Below are 22,998 nucleotides of genomic sequence, written 5' to 3'. Positions count from 1 at the left end.
TTATTGAAGTAGGGTTTACACACCATTCTGTTCACCCCTTAGTGCTTTGGGGGACTTTATAAATACATGCAGTTGCGCAACCATCACCACAATATAGTTTTCAAATAACTCCAGGTCCCCTACTGGGAAATATTAAGCACTTAATTTCAGACGGGCTTAATAGGAGAGAGGTCTGGGGACCAGAACCATCTTTCTGCAGTCCAAACCCCACAGACAGTTACCTCTTATCCCCAGCAGGGCAGGGTACGGGTGTGAAGACTGGGAGGCAGGAAACCTGGGTGGTCGGGTGTCCTTAGAAGTGACTCCATCACCTCTCTTCCTTCGTCTTCCTGGGTCCCCATCAGGGAGGAGCACTTCCCTGCCCTGCTTTATCAGATACTTCTAATGTTTGCATCTGGCATTCAATTTTTTTTTCACTTCTCCTGTTGCTTGTCCTTCACCACTTCCCTCCCCGATCTCCCAAGGCAGCTCATCTCTCTGGCATCTCTGCACATTTTGTCACTTAGGCACCAGCTCCATTTTTTTCCACTCTTGCCTCCTTGCAGTCTGGTCTTTATTCTGCAACCAGAGGGATCCTGGTCCAAGCCTAATCAGAGCTGGTCTCTCCCCTGCTCAGCACCCTCCATGGCTCCCCATCACACCTGGAATAAAATGCAGACTCATCGGCTGGCCTTTAGGATACCTGCCCAGTTATCCAACCTCATCTAGCACGTTCTTCTCTGATTATGCTTCTCAGCCACATTGGTCTTACTGGCCCTAGGACACATCATACTTGTTTCTACCCCACGGCCTTTGCATTCGCTGCTCCCTCTTCCTCATTTCCTTACTTTCTCATTTCATCTCCCTGTTCAAATGCCACCTCCTTTGAGAGGCCTTCTCTGACTGCTTTATCCTAAAATAGCCTTGCCCTCCTCCCGGCATCACTCCCTACCCTTTTTGCTTATTGTGTTAGTCTTTGCAGTAGCGTGACCTACGAGTGCACACACCCGTTGCGTGAACCAACGATGAGCTGGCACACAATTTGCTATGATTTGTGGAGACGTACTCATGAAGGGTATGATCTCGGGGATCTGGACGTGTGATGGAGTGTGTATGGAGTATTCTGCGAATCCTCGTGGGCAGAAGGTAGTCTCTGGTGTCTTACAGTCCGGCTCCAAATCCACCACCTATTAGCTTTTTTCATCTGTAAGGGGCTATTTTTTTTTTTTATTTAGAAAAAATTTTTAGTTTACTTATTTATTTTGAGAGAGAGAGAGAGAGAGGGGAGGGGAGGAAAAGAGAGGGAGAGAGAGAGAGAGAGAGAGAATCCCAAGCAGGCTCTCCACCGTCACACAGAGCCCAAAGCGGAGCTCAAAACCACGAACTGCGAGATCATGACCTGAGCCGAAACCAAGAGTCAAACACTCAACTGACTGAGCCACCCAGGTGCCCCCAGGGGCTATTTATAATTCCTACCTCAGGGGCCCCAGCGCTGGTAAAATACCACATGCAGGACACTTTTTAAGAAGTTAGCTATTATGTTTAGTAACTTAACTTTCTTTCCCTCCTTCCTTCCTTCCTTCCTTCCTTCCTTCCTTCCTTATTTTTAAGTAGGCTCTAGGCCCAACATGGGCTTGAACTCACGACCTTCAGATCAAGAGCCATCTGCTCTGCCTCCTGAGCCAGCCAGGCACCCCAGCTGTTAGCTTCTTCTTTATCATCATCATGATCATTGAACTTGCCAAATGAAGGACCTAGAATCTTGAAGATGCCTCATGAGAAGCTGCTGTGGCGTCATGCAAAGCATCACTTGGGATGGTGGTGCTATTCATATAGTGTAGAGCAGTGGTTCTCAAAGTATGTTCCCTGCATTGGCTGCATCAGCATCACCCAGGAGCTTGTTAGAAATGCAGCTTCTCAGGGGTGCCTGGCTGACTCAGTCTGCGGAGAGTACCACTCTCCATCTCGGGGTGCTATTTCAAGCCCCAGGTTAGGCCTAGAGCTTACAAAGAAAGAAAGAAAGAAAGAAAGAAAGAAAGAAAGAGGAAAGGAAAGGAAAGGAAAAGAAAGAAAGAAAGAAAGAAAGAAAGAAAGAAAGAAAGAAAGAAAAAGGAAAGAAAGAAAGAAAGAAAAGAAAGAAAGAAAGAAAGAAAGAAAGAAAGAAGAAAGAAAGAGGAAAGGAAAAAGAAAGAAAGAAAGAAAGAAAGAAAGAAAGAAAGAAAGAAAGAAAGAAAGAAAGAAAGAAAGAAAGAAAAGACAAAGAAATGCAGTTCCTCAGTCCACAGTCCAGACGTCCGGACTCAGTAACTCTGGGGGGGAGCCCAGCAATCTGTGTTTCCACAAACCGTCTGGGCGACTTGGAAGCATGCTTAAGTTTGACAGCTGCTTGAATGAGGCAGAGAACCGGTACCTGCAGGCTGAGTCAGGCTTGCAGATGGTTTTCCTTGGCCTGCACGATGGTAGAATATTTTGGAATTAGGTGTCAGTATTTAAAAGTTTTTCACACAAACTCTCAGCTTTCCAGCTCTTCCGCGGGCAGGCGTGGCGTGGCGGCCGCCTTCTGGGACACCGCCAGGGTTCTCCCGCTTGCCCACCCCGTCCTACTCCCGGTCCGGTCACACCCGACAAGCTTTGCTCATTGCCTTCACCTGTCTGGACTCTGGAACGCCGGTACCAGAACCGCCGTCCATAAAGGCTGTTAGACGGCATTCAGTAGCAGCCCCACGGAGGGGAGGTAGCGTGGGTGCCTACCATGACCGAGGCCAGAGCGCAAGGTGACTCTCAGATGGGTTTTCAGGGGTGGCTGATGGCATTAGCGCCTGGGAGCCCCCTCATCCCGCCAACCGGTCCCGGACTCCAACGCTGAGCCACTAAGATGCTTTCAAGGGTCAGACTCTGGATGGTACACACAGCTTCCCTTTGCCTTGGGGCTGGGGTGTGAGGAGAGGGTCGGAGAGCCCTGGTGAAGGCCCGTGCGTCCGCGGCGGGACGGGGCGGGGGTGGCAGGGACGCGCGCCCAGAGGGACGTCGGGCTTTGTCATGCAAAGCGCGCTTCCCGGGGCGCTGGCGGGGCTGCAGCCCGAGGAACAAAGCCGCCGGGGCCGGGGGCTCCAGGAACGCCGGCTGCAGCCCCTCGGCAGAGTTCTGAGCCTGCCGGGTTACCTTCCCAAGGAGGAGAGAAGGAGGCGGGCGGGAGGTGTTGCAAGGCCAAAGGTGGCTCCCGGGCCCTCCAGGACGCCCTCCTTCTGCAGATCTGGGCGAGCCTGGAGGCGCCGGGCCGAGGTTTCCAGCCTTTCCGGCCCTTCTTTCACCCGTCCCACGGTCCCTTCTCTTCTTGAGCTTGCCTCGGCCCAGCACCCCTTTGACTCCCGACGGTTTCAGGGACCGCCCCCCCCCCCCGGTTTTCTTTACAGTTCTTTCTCTCTTTTCATCCTGCCTCGGGTTGAACCCCAATCGCCCGCAGAAGTGTCCCTGGACCCCTCCCTTCACTCCGCTGGGCTTCCATCAGTGTCCTTTCCAGGCCCCGGATTATACCCAGCCAAACCTCCCTCACCGCCCCTCCTCTCCTCAGGCCCCAGGGGCTGCCAATATTTGCGGAAGACCTGGCTGTCTTCCACCCATCCCTGCTCAAAGCACCCTTCCGGTGTCCTATGGCGTTGGGGACCTGGGAGAAGAGGTCGGGGGCCACTGAGGGATCAGGGAGGGAGAGGATGGTCTCAGGGATTCGGAGCAGGCAAGGAAGGGAAAGGAGGGGTGAATGCCTGTGAGCGGAAGAGAGTGAGTGGTGTTTGCGGGTTGGGAGGAGCAAGGGTGTTGAAAAGCATGAAGGGTAGAATTATATGAGCAATGATGATTTAACCTAAGACAGTGGTTTCGGATATTTTGCCCATGACCCACAGTACGAAACACATTTTCACACCACAACACAGTGCACACATGCATTCACACCCCGCCCCCCACAACCGAGACTCCACTTGCACAGAATACTTAACCCTCAGCACATGTGATGCCCTGATATTTTCTCATTTTCCTTCTTTTTCCCAACATACTTGTCTTTTCTTATGTAATTATCATAAATATTTATTTTAAATGTATAATAATATACTTGTTCAAGTGATTTCACTACCCACTAGTGCGTTTTTTTTTAATGTTTACTTATTTTTGAGAGAGACACAGAGCGCAAGCAGGGGAGGGGCAGAGAGAGCGAGGGAGACCCAGAATCTGAAGCAGGCTCCGGGCTCTGAGCTGTCAGTACAGAGCCCGATGCGAGGCTCGAACCCATGAACCATGAGATCATGAACTGAGCCGAGGTCAGACGTTTAACCAACTGAACTACCCAGGCGTCCCCCTCCCCGCCCCCCATCCGACTAGTGGTTTTTAGCCTGTAAATTAAAAGGCAATGACCTGAAGATAGGCAGGTGAGAGTGAATTTATTATTGGTTTCTAAGTCTATGAGGGGTGATTAACAAATACTGATAACGGGTAATGATAGCTAACAGGCACATCCCTAAGCACGCTCACGGGCACCGTCTTATTCAGCCTTGCAAATCTATGAAGTGCTGTTAGGGTTCCCATTTTGCCAATGAAGAAACAGACACGCTGAGCATTTATATAACTTTGTTCAAGGGGACCACTGCCAGCCTGGCAGCCTGACACCGGAACCGGGTTCCAATTCTCTGCCACTCCCGCACGGGCTGACAGGTAAACGTGTGAGTCATTTGTTCATAGCTTTGAGTCTGCTGCTCCAGGGTTCCATGTGACTGGATGCAGCTCCTGCCGCTTCTCGGGGGCTGTCAGGGGTCACCAGACAGGAAACAGAGAAGTGCCAATGTGATAGAACAGGAGCATCACAGAGCAGACGGTAGAACTTGGTGGGAACCCGAGAGCTCTGTGCAACTAAATCTGTTCTCTTCCCCCAACGGGGTCATGAGAAGCCGAGACAAGTGGACAAATATTGGTGATTGCCTTCTGGGGATTCTTGTGAGTGACATCAGGAGTTTCCGGACAAGGGGGCATGTGTCCAATTCTGCCCTGCTGTCCCCCAGCATCGAGCACCGGGCTGGGCACACTCTACATCTACTGTAGGTATCGCCTAGACCATCCATTTCCTCCTGTTCATCATGAGCTGCCTTGTTTCTCCACTCGTCTTTTCTAGCACTTGCCATTTACGTCTTGTGTCTTAGCTCATTTGCATTGCATTTTAATTATTTTTTTAATGTTTATTTTTGAAGGAGAGAGAGACAGAGAGAGACAGAGTGTGAGCGGAGGAGGGGCAGAGAGAGAGACGGAGACACAGAATCCGAAGCAGGCTCCGGTTTCCGGGCTGTCAGGCTCCACAGGAGCCCTGAGATCATGACTTGAGCCAAAGTCGGATGCCCAGGCGCCCGCTCATTGCATTTTAAATCCTCCAACCCACTGGAACCGTAAGCACCTGAAGAATGTGTCTGTTTAACTTACTACCCCACACTCAGTTGCTGTGGACTGTGCGTATCTCATGAGCAGACGCTGGATAAAGGAATGAATAGACACTGGGGACCCAGCTGCAAGACGGGAGCCATATCCTCCACTTCCAGGCTGAAGCAAGCCTCCTTGGTTCCCGGCTCCGAGGCGCTCACAAATGTGCTCTCATCCGCTGCCTTAGCAGCATGCAGCAACTCCTGGCCTGTGGCTGGCCCAGGGATCAGGAGAGCGAGAGCAAGGACCTCAGAGCTATGACCCGATTGAGGCTTGGGGCTTCGGTTCAGCCTGCCGATAAAATGAGATCCCCATTTTCGGGCTTGGCAAATCCGGCCTTCCTGGGTCATTTAAAACAACCGCATATTTGCTTTTGGATCCTTTCTCTGCCCCTGCATTGCGGAGGCTCCTTTACCCTCTGGCTTCTGGAAGCTTTGGCTGATGGAAAGAACTGGTGGGTCACTGGAGGGTGGGAGGAGGGGAGAAGCCAGACCATTTTTCTTCCTTCCCTTGCCTTCACTTCCTGCCACAACCCCAGCAGCAGCTGTTCTGTCTCCTCTGTGGCCCCCACTCCTCCTGGGCAGCCCCCTGCGTCATTCGAGCTCCTGCTGGGTGTGGGGTGGCCAGATTTAATAAACAAAATACAGGGCACTGGTTAAATGTGAATTTCAGATAAACCGAATACAATTCCACGTTCGTTTTTTCTATTATGGAAAAATACACACGATATCGAATTTACCATTTTAATCATGTCGAAGCGTGTGATTCTGTGGCATTTCATACATTGTATAACCACATGCTTTATACCCCGAATTATTTATTTATCAGAAATTAGAATTGAACCAGCGTCTTGTGTTTGGGGCAGCAACCCTTGCTGGAGAATCTTCCTCGGCTCCTCGTGCTTCCTCTGGCCCAAGGAGGCTTTCTCTCACCTCTGTAACCAATTTCCTCCTTTCAGGAATGGAGGACCCAGAGTGCCCCCCTCCCCGCCCCACTGATAGACTGAGAAATAGCCACTGCCCAGGCCCCAGGGGATCAAAGTGAGTTCCCGGGTGGGGGGTGGGGGACGGGAGCTGAGCCCTTCTGAGTGTGCTCCCATCTCACCCAGTCCTGCTCCATTTTCCTCAGCAGCTCTTAATCCTCCTCTGTTCCAGAAACTGCCAGGTGTTTTTTAATTCCCAGGTGCACCCCCACCCCATTGACGGGGGTAATTGGTTCCATGTGTCTGTCGGCCTTTGTCACACGGCCCTTCTCCCCTCCCCTCCCCCCGCCATCAGCCCGCCTTCCGCCCACCTGCCTTCCTTCCTCACAGTCCTCGGCTGCTGAGCCCTTCCTGTTGCACGTCTGGCACGTCCCCTGCGTCTGCAGCCTCTCCTGCTCCCTCCCTGCCCCCTTTCAGGACAGGACAAAGGAAAGAAAAGGGTGGCTCTTGTTGCATTCACTACTTTTATTAATGAATGCATGAACAAAAACAGCTGGCCCTTGCAAACATTTCTGCTGAGCTGGGGTGTTGCAAAAAGAGATGGAATCCTAGCATTTTGGTCTGGGAAGGGACCTTTGGAGCTAACTGGTGTCACTCCTGTACAACACAGGGGGCCTCTCCCTAAGTCACCCACACCAGCCACACAGAGCCAAGTGTCTCACGAGTCCTTAATGCTGGGGTGAGCGGTGGAGGTTGACAGTTCGGCCTTTGGAATCCAGACAAGTGATTTTTTTTTTTCTGCGCCCAGCTCGGTCTTTCACATCCTCAGCACATGAGTAAGTGTATAGTGGTGGGTTCGCTCTGCTCCACGCGTGTGTAGCCCCATGTTGCTCTGCGCTGTGAAGGGGTAGATGTAGAAACCGAGAGGAAGCGTCGGAAACTTTCAGAGCAATTTGCCATTGCTGCGCTATCCAAGCACGTGATCATTTTCCTGGTAATTCATTTTATTACTGTATTTTGCAAAAGCGTCAGCCTGCGAGGCAGGGGGGACAACGGGTCTTTCACCAGCAGTAACTTGAGAAGCACTATTTTAGAGTACAAACTCTGGAGCGGAGTCTGGGTTGGAAAAGGACCGCGTGCTCTAAGGCACGGACTTAACCTTTGCATATGTATCTCAATTTCTCCTCCATGATGTGGGTGTTATAATGGCTCCTACCTCCTGAAACTGTTGGGGGAATTCTATGAGTGCCCCTTGGGGAGGGGCACGTGTAGTAACTGTTCCTCATTGTTGGATGCTTCTTGATTTGAGTGGACTAAACCACCAAGATCATCGTTCACCAACCCCCTTTCTGGAGATCTCCGAGGACTGACCTCTATCCCCACTCTTTGTTTGCTCTTACAGTAATTACTGATCTTACAGTTCTTTTCCTAGATATGGGAGCATTTCCATCCCTATCTTAGATCACAGGATGACACGTGAAACCTGGGGTTTCAGGGTCAGATTCAAGCAGGGGGTCAGCAACTGGGAGACTGGGAACTTACACTTGACTTCCCTGCAACTCCAAACCACTAGCTGTTCCCACAGTGCCCTAAGCTGGGTCTACCTCCGTGCCTTTCCATGTACGATACCAATGACCCAGGCAGCTTTTCCCAATCCAACTGACTCTTATCTGTCGCTAGACTCAGTTCCTGAGTCTTAGCATCTCCAAGAAGCCCTTCCCGTGCCCTGCCATATTGCCCTGGCTATCTTTAGCATTGCCCCAACCCCCTCATCCTACAAAGCCTGCCTGCTATGTTAGTGTGGCAGGACTTTGAGGACAAGACCTGCATGAGTGCAGTTCATTTTTATATGCCCAGAGCACAGTAGGGGCCTAATCAGTGCATGTTGAGCGAATGAATATGTGATTCTTAGGTCTTTAATTAGAAAGTGACTTTTGCAGCCCAGTCTAGCACTTTTCCAAAGAAAAGATGAGTAGGTGATATGGAGCAGAGCTCTCATGCATGCAACTTTGTGAGTCCGGAGGGTTTCTGCTCAGCATTTTCCTAGAGATAGACTTGGCTAGTGACTCACCTCGGCCCATCTCTTCTCCAGGATTTCACATTGCAGTGGCTTCTGTTTTTCATCTACAGGTGCAGTGACCGAATGACCTGGGCTGTCTGAAGTCAGACCTTCTGTTTTGTCCCTACTGATGCAGGATCATAGAACCCAGTAGTCAAGAAGGAATTCTTGAGGCTGTTTATGGTGCGACAGAGTGTTTTTATTATAGTACGGGGACAGGACCCAAGGACAGAACGAGGTTCACTGGGATTGTGAGAAGTGGCTGATTACACAGGGTTCTCTACCCAGTGAAAGAGAAGGTGATGTTAGGGCTCCAGGAAATTGAGTCTGTAGGTTCCTGGAGGTCTGACTATTGCTAAGATTGTGCTTTGCTTGTAAATCATTAGGACAGTTACAAATTATAGTGCGGTTTCATGTCCCACATGACTATGATAGTTGACCATTTGTTTTTCCCTGGCCTTTGTTCTTAGGCAGTGACTAGTGCCTGAGGCGTGTTATCTATATGTTCCACCTTAAGGGGAGGGGGTTTCTGGGGTAGCAGAGAGGTCCACGTACTGGGTAAGGCAGTGGGGGTGGAGTTGTAAGAAGGGGCCTGGAGTGGGGGGGGCCGGGAGACAGCTGCTGATGGAGAAGAGGGTTGCAGGAGGAACTGGCTTAGAGGGGAGGGGGCTTGCATGAAATGAGGCAGGATGGGGCAGAGACCCCATTTAGGACCTTGACAGCTAGTGTAAGGTTTTAGGTGTTCGTCCTAAGAGCAAAGGGAAGCCACTGAAAGGTTTTTCAGTAGGGATGTGAGTGGATCACGTTTGTATTTGGAAAAAGAATCCAGTCTGGTGGCAACGTGGGGGACAAATTCAAGGCTGGGGAGCCTTGTCATAGGAAGTCAGTGAGAAGGAACGTCCCCCTGTGTCTGTCTGTCCTCCTGTGCTCCCTCCCAGGGTCGGCCCCGCCAGGGCAAGGAGAGCCATCTATCTGCTTTGTTCACTGATATATCCCAGAAATGAAAACCGTGCGTGACACACAGCAGGTGCCCCCCAAATTCTTGAGCACCTCTCAACTTCCCAAGGGCTTCAGGCAGGTTTCTATCAATCATGCCTCCGTGGTTGGCTAAGGACAGCATCAGTCTTCTTGACTCATTTGACCCACTGGTCCTGGGGCTTAGCATGTGCTCATGCCTAGGAGACAAAAGATCCCATTGTCTCAAAGGAGAGAAAGAGGAATAATCAAGGAAATGGCTAAGGCAGGATAAGGAGGTCCTGGCTGTCTACAGGACAGAGTGATGAGTTTATCAAAAACGGATCTGTTGGAAGTGCCTGGACCAACGTCAGCAAAATCCCCTTTGGGGGCCTGCTTTCTTTATGACTTTGGACAAATAAATCACTTTAACCTCTCAGAGCCTCACTTTCCTTATCTGAAGAGTGCGGATAATGAGAACAGCTTTGTATGATTGTTGTGAGAATTAAATAAGATGATTAAATGAGGGGCGCCTGGGTGGCTCAGTAGGTTGAGCGTCCAACTTCGGTTCAGGTCATGATGTCGTTATTCATGAGTTCGAGCCCCACGTCAGGCCTGGATTCTCTGTCTCCCTCTCTCTCTGTCCTGCTTGCTCGCTCTCTCTCTCTCTTGCTCAAAAATAAATAAACATTAAAAAAAAGGGGGGGTGCTCCTGGGTGGCTCCGTTGGTTAAGTGTCCGACTTCGGCTCAGGTCATGATCTCATGGTTCGTGACTTCAAGCCCCGTATGGGGCTCTGTGCTGACAGCTCAGAGCCTGGAGCCTGCTTTGGACTCTGTGTCTCCCTCTCTCTCTGCCCCTCCCCCACTCATGCTCTGTCTCTGTCTCTCTCTCTCTCTCTCTCTCTCTCTCAAATAAACATTAAAAATTGAATAAATAAATAAACATCAAAAAAAAATTTAAGACACTTAAATGAGGTTAGTTTTGGACGTCACTTCTCCAAGAGCCAGGCACGCAGCAGACGGCCCAGCTATGCCAAGGCTCTCCTCCTCCCCCTCCGTCCCTCTCCTGCCCCGGCCTCCTCCTCTCTGGTTGTTGTTATTAGCTCGCCAGCCTCGCTGTTGTCTCTCCAGAAAACCATGAACCGTGGTTAAATAATTCCATCCCTGCTTCTACTCCCTTGTAATTATACAGAGCTGCCCACATGACACGCAGCTCCACCGAGACTTGGAATGCACGTCCCCAGGACTTCTGGCTTGGGCTTTGTTTGAAACCGTGTTTGTGTTCTCTGTCCTCGGCGGCTTACCATGTGCCTTGTGTCTCTCCTAGGCAGGTGTCACTCTGGCCTCCCATCGCACCCCCTGTGCAGCTGTGCTGGCCAATTGCTGCCTGCCCAGCCCACGGGGGTGCCCTCCCCTCTAGGCCACTTCAAAGGGAAGCTTGCATACCCCCTGTAACCTATATTTTAAGTCCAATCCTTTGATAAGCCCTCCGGACCTGGTGGAAAATCTCTCGAGGCATTTGTGTGTGTGTGTGTGTGTGTGTGTGTGTGTGTGTGACGTGGAAACAGAAAAGCTTGTTCTTCTAGAGGAGAGCACTCCGGGACCTCACAGTCTGTTGGAGAAGGCCTAGGTGGGCCTGGGACGTGTGCTGGAGAAGGGGCCTGCAGGGACAAGGGTCCAGGCTGTCAGCTTCCTGGAAGGCCACATGAAACTCCTGCCTGGCGCTCCTCTCAGAGCAGGTGACAGCACACCTTCGGGGACAGGAGCAGACCCACTCCACCCCCTCTTCTGCATCCCCGCCAAGGCAGTCCAGGCGAGTTGCAGGACCCAATGCTGGTGAAACGCACCCTCTCAGCTCACACGGTGACCCAGAGGGGATGGGAGCCCAACGGGGTGGGGGCTGCACTGTAAACAGCTCCACTGGCTACACGCCGCCGTGCTTATCTCCACAAATATTGACTCTGAAGGATCAAACAAGTGGCCCAAAAAACAATAATATTTTCCCCCAGGGAGAAGCTCCTGTTCCAGACACTCAGGACCTACTAGGGCGGACAGGCCGTGGCAGATGGCAGTCCTGCGGGGTGAAGGTCTCCTGGGGGGGCCCTGCCTGGCCTGGTGGATCCCTTCGGAATCATCGAGTCCAGGGAATGAGAGATGGGGCTCAGGCGATGACAGGTGGTGGTGAAGAATGCCAGGCACCCCATATTCTGGATCTGAGTTTTCAAAGTCTCAGAGGATGGCTCCAAGAGGCCAGAGCCCCTCAGAAAAGACCAGCTTGGGTTTGGCCGACAGTGAATGGAGCCTGCTCCTCGGACTGGCCATCCCGCCAGGGGCCTTCACGAGTGATTCCACTCCATCCTTACAGAAACCCCGGGAGCTAGGTGTTCTTACCCCATTTTGCAGGTGAGGAAACTGAGGTTCCCAGCAGTTTGGTGACCTGCACAAAAACCACCCTGTGGATTACGTGGCAGGGCTAGCCCTGGGACCCTCAACTAACAGCCTGTAAAGTATGTTGTGCCCATTCTGGTTGTTCCAAGCTATGAAGTCGGTGGTGTTACGACTCAAATGCCCCTTTACATACTGAAGGTCCAGAGACCAGGATTCTGGACAAAGAACAGGAACTGAGGTCATTGACTTGGCCAAGCCTCCGGGTTGTTTACTATTTTGTAAAGATGTGGATGGAAATAATTATTGATTCTCCATTCTGGCTCATGGGCAGGAAGCACAATTTGGAAAGTATTGGCAAGGTGCCCGATGGGCTGCGCCCCAGCCACACGGGTGTGTGTGTGTGTGTGTGTGCACGCGCGCGCAATGGTGGTAGAGTTTCTCTGTGACTCTAAACTCTCCCTTCTTCCCATACCCCAGACAATGTCACCTCAGAGTCCTGGCCACTGATTATCATTACAATATAGCAGAGTCTTTAGGACTTTTTCTATAGAAGGGAAGGGCTGGGTCACTGGAGGCCTCTAGCCGGTTTTGGGGGGGGGGGCGGTGCATAGGCATGAAAACGAATATCCTTAATGAAGACAACTGATGAAAAAGAGGCAGAAAACTCAGGAAGACAGAAAGAGACCCCAAGGTAAGCTACAGTGGAACAGTGCACCAACAAAATAAGAGATAGAAATAGTTACACTGTGACAAGTTACAGAGAGAAGAAACACTTTACAGACAGTGAGGAAGATAAGTTTCCCCGGAGGCCGCAGCCGAAAAGATTTCCAGGGAAGGAGGTGCCCACGGGAGGCTGCAGGTAAGAGGAGAGGAGTTGGGGGGCGGGCCATGGAGGGGACTCAGAGCAGCAGAAGGTGCTAGCCCTGGAACACATCACAGAGACTCTCTGTGTTGCTGTGGACACTCAGACGGCCCCGACGTCCTGACAACCATCAGCAGCCCCCGGAAAAGCAGTTTTTTTTTTTCAACGTTTTTTATTTATTTTTGGGACAGAGAGAGACAGAGCATGAACGGGGGAGGGGCAGAGAGAGAGGGAGACACAGAATCGGAAACAGGCTCCAGGCTCCGAGCCATCAGCCCAGAGCCTGACGCGGGGCTCGAACTCACGGACGGCGAGATCATGACCTGGCTGAAGTCGGATGCTTAACCGACTGCGCCACCCAGGCGCCCCCGGAAAAGCAGTTTTTAACAGGTACCTGCTGTCCACGGCTAGAACCCAAGGGAACGTGGAGTTGAGATGGGGCAAAAGAAAAAAGGATTCCAGAAACATCCTCACAACCAAGGAGCCAGAACTGTGTTTCTAACACCACCTCCAGGAAGCCTTCCCAGCTCACTGGTTAGGCTGCAGAGCTCCCTCTGATATATCCAGAGGCTTGTTCTTCCCTTGCTTTACATTCTTGGCTCACTAGAATTACAATCAGGGTTATAATTCCCTATAGGTTCTTTTATTTGTGTTTTTCATGTGGGTGTGTATTGTTTCCTTTAATAGCCGGTACATGTCTCTACTATTTCTGTTATATCTCTTTGCAGTATCTGGTGCAGGGCTCCTGTTCCTTTGAGTTATGTATGACACTGTTGCTCTTTCCTCTTTTAGCAATTTATACTTAAAAAAAAAAACAAACCAACTCTTATGCCTATTAAATTATGCCATTCTCCTGGCCATGTCTTCTATTAAACAACCCCTTCCTCCTTGATAGCTACTGATCTTGCCCTTGACCCTTCATAGGGTATTGATTATCTTGTGAAGGCAGAACAGGCATTTTTCTTCTCGTCTTACAGATAAGGGGACGGATCCTCAGAGACTTGCCTAAAATATGCAACCTGGCCAAAAGATTCAAATACTTTCTATGTTTTGTCCCAACATATGGTATGCAAGCCAATTTTAGGTGGTATTCCAAGAAACATCTTTTATTTGACAAGTTACGTATTTCATTGTCATGTGTAAAGGAAAAAGCGTGTTTTAAACCTGTGTTTTTAGGCATATTCTTGCTTACAATCTTTTAGTTAAATAAAATGAGTTGACTTAAAGAGAACATTAAAGGCATCATAATCAAGGCAGTTCAAAGATATGGCAAAATTAGGAGCAGTTTCTCGAATGGCAGATATTTGGGAAGTGCTGCTTGGCAAAAGCTCTGTACACAATGGCACTCACTCAGGGGGTGGTTATTACCTGCCCATGGCCAGCATGAAGAGGTTGGAGTGCCTGGTGGAGTGACCAGTGCTTGGGCAGTGAAATCACATTCACCCAATGGCCTGTGTGAAGAGGAGCTTTGTTTCTTCAGGTCGCAATTCTTCCATTCACAGAGGCATCGCCAAGGCTCGCCATAGAAGGGCATGTAGGGAGAATGGGGTAATTAATCTCCATCTACTGTGGGCAAAGTCAAGCAGAAGGGGTATGGGGGTGGGGGGGTGGGAGAGGGGTGCCCAGGAATCAGAGAAGACCAGTCCCTGCCCTCACCAAGCTTTTTGTGTCTTGGGAAACGGGAAGGATTGATGGGAGACCCAAAAAGAAACACAAAGTAATATAAACTAAGATCTTAGGACAGCTTGGATGGGGCTCCAGTCCTGAGTGGTGGTGTCAGAGGAGCAAGGGACGGGGACAGATGAGGTCTGCCTCACCTTCAGGAAGGTGCTCTATCAGGAGTGAAGCAAGAACCGAAGTCTAGAGAGCCTCCTTCTCTCAGGGGATTTCTTTCATCCTCCCCTGTAAAGAATCTTGGAACTTGTTGGGGTGGGGGGGTGAGGGAGGGTCTTTTCTCTTCCCCGAGGGAATGATTCTTTGCTACCTCCACTCACACCCCACCCCCAAGGGTTTAGTTTCCAACCTGGATGATTTCATCATTCCCTCCCACACTCAAATCTCCCTCCCTTCCCCCTCAATCCCCGTGGAGCAGTCAGGCTGGCTTCTGATTGGAGGAGAGAGGCTGCAGCTTAATTACAGAGCAAAGGAGAACCAAAGCCTGCCTGTAAAATTGCAGTGTGCAGTCTCTACAGCCTTCTCCCAGGCGGGAAAGAGGTGGGGAGGCAGAGGGGTGCTGTTCCAACCCATTTTTCACCACTGCTCGGCAGCAATTTTGTAAGAGACCAAACGTGCCTACAGCAACTTCTTGCTTTCCCTGCCTCTCTGCTGAGGCAACAGATTTCCTGGAAAGGGGAGTTAGGGCCACGAAGTGTGTGTGTGATGTTGAAGGAAGGGAGTGAGAGGACTGGGGAGGGGGAGGTCTGTGTGCTCAGCTGGACACACAGACTCTGCAGCCTGCGTTGCGACACGCCTTTGCGGAGGACTTGGGTTTCATCTGTAGGAGGGGTTCAGCTTTTTTGTTGATCTGACTACGGGGGGGAGGGATGGGGGGAGAGGCTGGTGCCCTGGGTTGGGGGGTGGGGGGTTGTAGAAGGCAAGCTGAGCCTATGCGCTTGTGATTTTACACCGCCAGGGCTCAGAAAAGCTGGCTGGGTCCCCTCCCAGCCTTTATTTATTTAGCTTTGCTTGCTCCTCCGTGGCCTCAAGGGGGTGAGGGTGGGGGTAATGGGGAGATGAGATAATTGTGGGGGCCTGAACAAGTTTGCTCAGACAGTTTTGTGTGGCTGAGATCCACTGAATGAGAGAGAGAGAGAGAGAGAGAGAGAGAGAGAGAGGACCCTGAAAGGAGGTGGGGGGGGGGTGGGAGAAAAACCGAGTATAACAACACTGAGAGTAAACGTGAAGACTCAAAACCAAGGGTCGAGGGGTCAGAGGTAGCAAGAGTGAGCAATCCTTCTCCCAGCCAGCCGAGGGCTGGGGAGTGGGGGTGGCAGGGATTTGCAGAGAGGGGAGGGGGTGCCCGCAGACAGATTTAGGATTAAGAAGTCTGCTGTGTTTCAGAAGCTCCCCCATTGGAATAAGATGGGCTGTTGTTTGCCAGGGCCTGAAAGGTTTACTTAAGGATTCCAGATAGAGTATCGTTTGTTCCTCGAAAGAAGAGCTGCGCCGGTGGGGGGAGGGGACAGGCCCATCTGATGGAGGCAGCGGCCCCACTCACGTTTTCCCGAGACACTCACCCCGCTTGAAACCTTTTCAGGGAAGCCAGTTACCAGTTCTCCCCCATTCTGATCCGTGACATCTGCCTGGCCTCCCTGTGCCTCCTGGCCTGCCTTCCTTCTCCAAGAAGTGTCAGGGGGAGAGCCCTGTCCTCTCCGAGTCTCGTCCTGGTGACCAGGAGGGTCCTCTGGGGCCGGGCCAAATGCCAAATGGAGACTCTCATCTGGTGACGCTGGGGACCCGGGCACCTCACTGTGGGCTTCTGGGAGGGAATGAGGATGGAGAGGAAAGCTGGGGGAGTGGGGACCCTTGTAAAGAATCCAGAATGTGATGTGTCTGCAGCTGGCCTTTCCAACAGGCATCCTGGGGGTCACGTGTTGGGACACCACCATGCCGGTCACTTGAATCCAGGTTGGGAGTGATTCTGCGGGGTCTACGTTGTCTCCTAGGCCTGACAGTCTTTGAAAGCCTGCTCCCTATAAATAAGGAGGCCTTCGTGCAGGGGTCGGCGTACTGCAGACCTCGGGCCAGTTCTGGCCTCCATTTGTTCTTGTGAATAAAATGTTATTGGAACATAGCTCCTGTGTTTGACTGTCGTCTTTGGCTGCTTTGGGCCTGGAATGGTAGAGTTGAGTAGTTGTGACAGAGACCATCTGAAGCCCGCAAGGCCTAGAATATTCACTGGAGGGTCTTTTACTTTTGCCGACCCCCGATCTAGAGAATTCAGGCTGAGGGATGCTTTGCTCAACACCCCTCCTTCAGATGCAATGGGCCCCAAGGTCTTGAACCCATCCAGACTTTCCACAACATGTGGACCCCAACAACCTCACAAAAGGAGAGGGGGAGAATTTGATTTGTTTAACGGCAGACCTCTGCCCGAAGCTTGGTCTGCAGTGGTCTTTGTGAAAGTGTGAGCTTCAGGAGCTGGGGAGCTGTGGGTGCCCCAGTGGAGGGAAGGGCAGTGATTGGTTTTATTCCTATCATTGCCTCTGGAGAGCAGTGGGGGTGGGGGGGTGGGGGGGTGGGGGAGGGGTGGGGGGGTGGGGGTGGGTCCTCGTCTCCAGGGAGGGAGCAGCAATTTGAGAAGCAGAGGGAGGTAGAGTGACAGCCTGCCTTCCATGCAGGTGTTCTCATCAATGAGGAGGGGTGGGGGGCTGTGCCCCGTTATGCTTTCCAGAGATGACCTGAACAATCTCTTCGGTCCCACGTGCCAATTCTCCACCCCCTTGAAGACGAGATGGCCTGGCGGCTGTCTGACCAGCAGAATGAGGGGGCATGATGTGGTGGGACTTCTGGACATCAAGGAGCCTTGCAACTTCCACTCGGCTTCTCGGAACACTCACTCTTGGGACACTGTCTCAAGAAACCTAGCCTTGTCACCCTGAGAAACCCATACCCATGGAGGAGCCAGAGGGGGGCGCTGTGGTTGACCACCTTGCTTAGCTGAGAACCAGGAGCCAGCACTAACTTCTGGCCAGGTGAAGGAACTACCCTCTTGGATGTCCAACCCCAGCCAGGCCTCCAGATGACCCATGTCGCAGACACTGTGAATTACAACCCCATGAAAGAGCCTGTGTGCAAATCACCCAGCTGAGCCCTGCTAATCCCCAGTACTGCAAGAGATGATGCCAATGGTTGTTCCAAAGCTTACGTTTTGGGATGGTTTGTTACACAGCGAGAGGTAACTTACCAGAACAAGGCAATGGCAGTGTGGGCCAGGAGGGGCATGGGGGACAACTGTGGCCACACCCCTCGATCTTAGCAGATCTTGGATTAGAGTTTTGGTCCCCAGGGTAGTGGAAAGGTGAGGGTTTGGCATCTGGCTCTATTAAATGCTATACATCTTCCTTGACTTCCAGTGGGGTTATATCCTGATAAACCCACTGTAAGCTGAAAGCATCGAGAGTTGAAAACGCGTGTGATACCCTAACCTGCTGAACATCACAGCTTAGCCTCGCCCAACTTAAACAGGCTCCGGACACTACGTTAGCCTACAGTTGGGCAAAACCATCCAGCACAAAGCCTATTCAATAAAATGTTGAGTATCTCCTATAAATTACTGACTGCTGTACTGACAGTGAAAACCAGAACATTTATAGGGATCCGGGATGGTTGTGAGCATGTTGGTCGTTGACCTTCACGATCGCTGGCTGACTAGGAGCCCCGGCTCCCTGCCACCGCCCAGCATCTGGAGAGAGGACCACCCCACACACCGCTAGCCCAGGAAAAGATCCAAATTCAAAATGCAAAGTATGGTTTCTACCGAAGGCGTATCACTTCCTCAACCATCGCAAAGTCGAAAATTGTACGTTGAACCATCGTGAGTCAGGGACCGTCTGCAGCTGGATGACCAGGTCACTAGGTCACTTCACCTCTCTGGGCCTCATCTGGCACTTAAGAGAATTAAATGAAATAGCACCTGTGGGAGTGTTTGCACAGAGGCACTGCTGGGAGTTTCGTTCCTTTCTTCCTTTCGTCACTGCCCTCTGTTGCCTGTGGCTATGGTCATGCTGTTTTGCCACATCTTACAGAAGAGATAAGGTTCTGGATCCCGGACCGCTTCCTTGCCTTCTTCCGGGCTTCTGAGGGTTCACTGTGCTCTGATGTCTACTTATATTTCTTTCTTGGTACTCTTTTCTTTTTTTTTTTTTTTAGGTTATTTATTTATTTTGAGAGAGAGAGACTGTGCATGCACACATGGGGAAGAGCAGAGAGAAAGAGAGAAATAGAAAGAGAGAGAGAGAGAGAGAGGGAATCCCAAGCAGGCTCCATGCTGTCCGTGCAGAGCCCGACGCAGGGTTCGAACCCACAAACTGGGAGATCATGACCTGAGCTGAAATCAAGAGTCAGATGCTTAACCGACTGAGCCACCCAGGCACCCCACTTTTTCTGTCTTTCTTGTTACTCTTCATTGTACTTCCTGGAAGCCACGTGCATCCAACTATCCCCTTCCTGCCACCCTGCACCCTGGGGGAACTACTCCCGCCCCTTCCCACCAAGCTTGGTGAGTTCCTCCTCCTGCAAACATCTTCCCAGCTTTATTCAAAGGGGCCTGGTGCTTGCCTGGCCTCCCACTGAGGAACTGTGAGGCTCATGCCCCATTCCTGTACTGTGCCGAAAGACACGGGCCCCTCCTTGTGAGCATGAGGTGATAATAACAGCACAACCATCTCCTGTCGAGGGCTGTGTGCCAGGCATAGTGTTTCAGTTACTCTCTGCAGCAGCCCTTTGAAATAGGTGCTATTATCTCAGCCCCTTATTACAGATGAGGAAACTGAGACTCGGACAGATAAAGTAACTTGCCCCAAACGACGCAGCCAGCGAGTGAAGGGGTTGGACGCGAATCCAGTCTGCTCCCAACCCTCTGTCTTAACTCTCCTGCCAGCCTTCAGTGCTCACGTTCTCATTCCGATTTTCTTTTGTGTCCTTTCCATTTGGTCACTTTACAGTCACTCAACCCAATTCAGTGCCTTCTAGAAATCAGGGCCATCCAGAAACCTAAGCCAGCGTCAGGGTAGAGGTGTCTGGTTAAGATGCTCTGAGGACAGAGACAATGATGGTGACAGGACCTGATTGTTGGCCTGGTACCTGTGGCTGGTCCGGGAAATCACCACAAAGCAGGCAGACCCGGCCGCTTACTTAACTCTGAGCACGTTTTTCATTTCTCATCTTTTCCGCAGTCGTGCTCCTCAGATTTTCACTATGGAGTTTCCAACCAAGGACTCAGATCAGAAAAGCCAGACGTCCTCATGCTTGTTTATTTGGCTTCAGGGCTCATCAGGAAGAGGTGCACAGGCCCCTGGCCATTCCCAGGGGTGTGGATGGAGTGGAGGACATTTCTTCTGCTCAAGCAATACTCTCACCCTTTTCCACCGCTTCTCTTCCACTCAAAACAAGTAAAACTGAAACAAAATTTCCATAATAAAAACGTCTGCAACCCATGTGGCCAAGATGATTTTAGGTGTTACTCATGGTATTTGATCATGATATGTGGGCATGACATTATATAATATTATGGAATATGATTCTCTCCCTTTTTTAAAGTTTAATTTATTTATTTTGAGAGAGAGAGAGAGAGGGAGAGAGAGAATCCCAAGCAGGCTCCTCACTGTCAGCCCAGAGCCTGATGCAGGGACTGAACTCACTAACCATGAGATCATGACTTGAGCTGAAATCAAGAGTCGGACGCTTAAACGACTGAACCACCAGACTCCCCTATAATTCTCTTTTTAAAATGCATCCCCTCCTATCATTAAAAAGGTGCTCACCTTCCTGGGTCATCTGGGAACTGCAAAGTAAAAACCACAATGAGCTGCAATTACACATCCACCAGAGCCCGTACATTGAGAAAAGATGGAATGTGTCAAGTGTTGGCAAGGATAGGAAGCAATAAACTGCTGATATACAGATGCATATATATATATGCATATACATATGCATACACTGACTTCACAAAACTTTCTGCCTGTCCTGTATCTACTCAGGCTGAACACATGCGTACCCCATGACCCAGAAATTCCATATCGAGTGTGGTTACAACAGAAATGTGTGCACATGCTCCACAAACAGCATGTTCTGGGAGGTTCACAGCAGCTGCGTTCAGAAGAGTCAAACACTGGACACTATCCAAATGTCCATCAACAGTAGAAAGGATGAATAAATTGTGGTGCAGTCACAGCACGGAACACAACCCAACAAGATTGAACCCATAGCTACATACGAGAATATGGACAAAGTTGACCAGTGTTAGCTTTGAGAAAAATAAGCCAGAGACAGAAAGACTGTATATTGTATGTTTTCATTTATGTGAAATGCAAAAGCAGGCAAAACTCATCCAGGATAATGGGGTGCTGGAGGTAATAACTGGAAGAGGCATGAAGGAGGCTTTTGGGTACTGTTAACGCTCTCTTTCTTCACCTGGGTACTGGCAATAAGGAATGGTCCATTTGTGAACATTTAGCAAGTTTGTGATATGTGTACTTTTTTGTATGTATATTACATTTCAATGAAATGCTTATTTATTTTTTTAAATATTTTATTTTTAAGTAATCACTATGCCCAGCCTAGGGCTTGAACTCACAACCCCGAGATCAAGAGTTGCACACTCCACTGACTGAGCCAGCCAGGAGCCCCCTCAATAAAACGCCTAAAAAAAAATTCTCCTCCTTCTGATGACTTAATGGAGATAAATCTCAACTTGGGTCTGGCTGGCCTTTAATTCTTCTCTTTAGACTGGCTCATCTTTTGTCAACCAGAGGAGTATGCCAGGCTCACAGGCTTCAGCAGGCAACTGTATCCAGCTTGAATTGAATAGCATTGTTTTGTTTTCATTGTGTTTATTTTTATGGTTGCTATCTATCTATGGCCATCAATCCTGGTATTTCGTTTATGGTAGTGATATAAAGTTTATTTTAAAAATAGCTTTTAGTTGCAAAAAAAAAAAAAACCCAGTGAATTGACTTAAGGTTAAAAAAAATCTTATGTAAATAAAAGTACAGGTGGTACTTGGTGAAGGTAAACCTTATGGGGGTGGAGTTTGTGAAACACTTTTCAAATGGAAAAAGGCAGGGATTAGGGTGAGAGGAGATAACCAGTTTCAGCCTGTCCCCATCTCTGGAAAAGTCCTCCATGCCGATGCCGGGCACAGCCAGTGTCTCAGGACTAAGGACATATCCTTTGCCGAGGACTCATGAGCGATTTAGAGTAAGGTGTGCTCCAGGAACAGTGGGCACAGCAGGGACAAGTACAGACAGCCTGGGTTCGCTCAACAAATCTTTGTAGAGCTTCCTGGTCAAGCTCCTCTGCTTCTCCAGGCTTCGGTGGATGGCAGGTGTTCTGTGATGGAAGCTGTAGCAGCAGCAGCAGCCTGGAGTAGAACTCTGAACCGCAGGGGGGTGTGGAAAGGACTTAAGGAGATAGGTTCAGTGGTGATGCGTACGGAGCCCGACGCGGGGCTTGAACTCACCAACCTCGAGATCATGACCGGAGCCGAAATCAAGAGTCGGGATGCTCAACCGACTGAGCCACCCAGGAGCCCCGTAAAACTGACACTTAACCAGGAAACTAGGACAAAAGAATTGGGCTTTGGCCTTCAGGCTCGTTCGAGAGAAATCTCAGGGAGTTTTTTGCTTTTGTCAAGTTAGTCTCACTTTGCTCATCTCCCCAGTTGTTGGCTAAGAGATCGAGAACTTTAAGCAGGGCTGGAATGGGGGTGCTTGGGTGGCTCAGTAGGTTGAACTTCCGACTCTTGATTTTGCCTTGGGTCATGAACCCCAGGGTCGTGGGATCGGGCCCATGTTAGGCTCCGTGCTGAGTGTGGAGCCGGCTTAAGATTCCTTCACTCCCTCTGTCCTTCTCACCCACTCACGTGCTCTCTCTCTCTCTAAAACAAAAAAACCAAAAACAACTAAACAGAGCTGGAAAGAGAATGAATCTCAAATGGTAAGGGAGTAGCTGAATGAATGAGTGAATGAATGTCTCTCCTGTCCCCTCAGTAGGTTCATTGCTACCTTTCCCAGCTGCCAGACCTAGCAATGAAGACTGAGAAGGAGGGGTCCTGCCCAGAGTACTTTCCGAAACACTACTAGTCATTCATTCACTCATTTATTCATTCAACATACTTACTGCGTGCACACTAAGTGCCAGGAGCTGTATTTTAGACCTGTGCCCTGTCCAAATGATAACTGCTAGCCACACGTGAGTATTTCAGTTTTGGGGAGTTCAAACTGAAATGTGCTCTAAGTATAAAATACATCTCAGAGCTTGAGGATTTAGCATGAAAAAAGGAATGTGAAGTATTTCTTTAATAATTTTTAATATTGATTACATTTGAAAATATTTTGAATACAATGAGTTAAAGTATTTATTAAAATGGGTTTCACCTGTCTCTTTTTACCACATTTTAACGTGGCTCCTAGAAATGTGAAAATTGCACGCGGGGCTCACATTTGTGCTGTGCGTTCGATTTCCACTGGGCAGTGTCACGCGGGACACTCTCCCTACTCTGAAGGCACGCAGACCCTAGTGGGTGAGAAGAGCAGAAACAAATGTTACCAGGCAGGCATAGGGTACACCCAGGAGGAGGGACCCGGAGCCTCCCCTCCACTGTTCTCTCATTTCTTTCAGATCCGCATCAGATACAGAGCTAGTGATTTCCTGAAGTT

The sequence above is a fragment of the Neofelis nebulosa genome, chromosome 2 (genome assembly GCF_028018385.1).
Source record: "Neofelis nebulosa isolate mNeoNeb1 chromosome 2, mNeoNeb1.pri, whole genome shotgun sequence".
NCBI lineage: Eukaryota > Metazoa > Chordata > Mammalia > Carnivora > Felidae > Neofelis > Neofelis nebulosa.
The sequence above is the reverse complement of the archived record's forward strand: the minus strand, read 5'-3'. Positions refer to the sequence as shown.